The sequence below is a fragment of the Antrostomus carolinensis genome, unplaced genomic scaffold (assembly GCF_000700745.2).
Source record: "Antrostomus carolinensis isolate BGI_N321 unplaced genomic scaffold, ASM70074v2 scaffold11683, whole genome shotgun sequence".
Taxonomy (NCBI): domain Eukaryota; kingdom Metazoa; phylum Chordata; class Aves; order Caprimulgiformes; family Caprimulgidae; genus Antrostomus; species Antrostomus carolinensis.
Window position 1 is genome coordinate 1,555 of NW_010304729.1, and position 905 is coordinate 2,459.

Genomic DNA, 905 nt, shown 5'->3' on the forward strand with positions numbered 1-905 from the left:
TGAGTTCCTTCTCTTGGTGGAGCCCCAGGGCTGTGCTGCAGCATCGCCCCAGGAGACTCATGAGGAAACCTTCCCTGGCAGTTGCTGACTTTGGATGTTTTTGATGAGCTCAGTCACACTTTAAGAAGGGAAGCTGCAATGTTTGGAGATGCTCTTCTCTCCTCATCTCTGAGAAGACCCCTGGATCAGGCTGTCCTGTTTATTCTTTGTTGTAAGCATAAACTATTTGGCCCAATTCTTTCATACACTGAGTAAGTGAGGAGTAGCTGCTCTGATAGCACAGTCTGTCCATTACCTCCCTCTGCTGAAAAAAGCATGTCCTGCAGGAGCAGGTTAATTGTATCCTGAGAGTATGTTTGTGCTCCACTGCTCCACAGGAATAATTCAGATGTAGATCTAGGTGGACACTGCAGATACCTGATATTAGGTGAGGTTTATCTTACTCCAGCGTGATGGACAAGCTTTGTGATTGCCTTGGTGTTTGTGTGCCATGGTGGATCCCCATCCAAGGAGCCTTCTGACATTACTGCAGTGTAAATGTGGGTGGTTGGAGCAGTCTGAACAGCAGGGCTGGACACAAAACCTGCAGCTCTGTCCAAGACACAGAGGAGCAGCTACTGTGTAAGCTGGAGTGCTGAGGACAATGGAAATTGCTGGCCCAGTTTCAGTGGGGTGATGCAGTTTGCTTCAGCAGTGCGGCTCCTTGCAGACTCCTGGCAGTGGATTTCCAGCAGAGGTTTGGACTTAGAGCAGTTGTGTGGAGAGGAACATAAAATAAAAAAAAGACCTCAAATAAAAACTCCCAGTGGAGTTTTTATTTGAGGTCTGTGGCTTCACCATGGGTGGTCCCCAAAGTCAAGAGGAGTAGGGGGGCTGGTCTGGAGGAGCTCTCAGGTTCTTCAGCC

At 48.7% G+C, this 905-nt stretch overlaps 1 protein-coding gene across 1 annotated transcript in view; it reads left to right on the top strand.

Annotated features, from left to right (window-relative positions):
- Positions 1 to 905, top strand: part of TMEM9 (transmembrane protein 9) — a 2,520-nt gene that overhangs the window by 1,285 nt on the left and 330 nt on the right. The gene's annotated exons all lie outside the window — the stretch shown is intronic.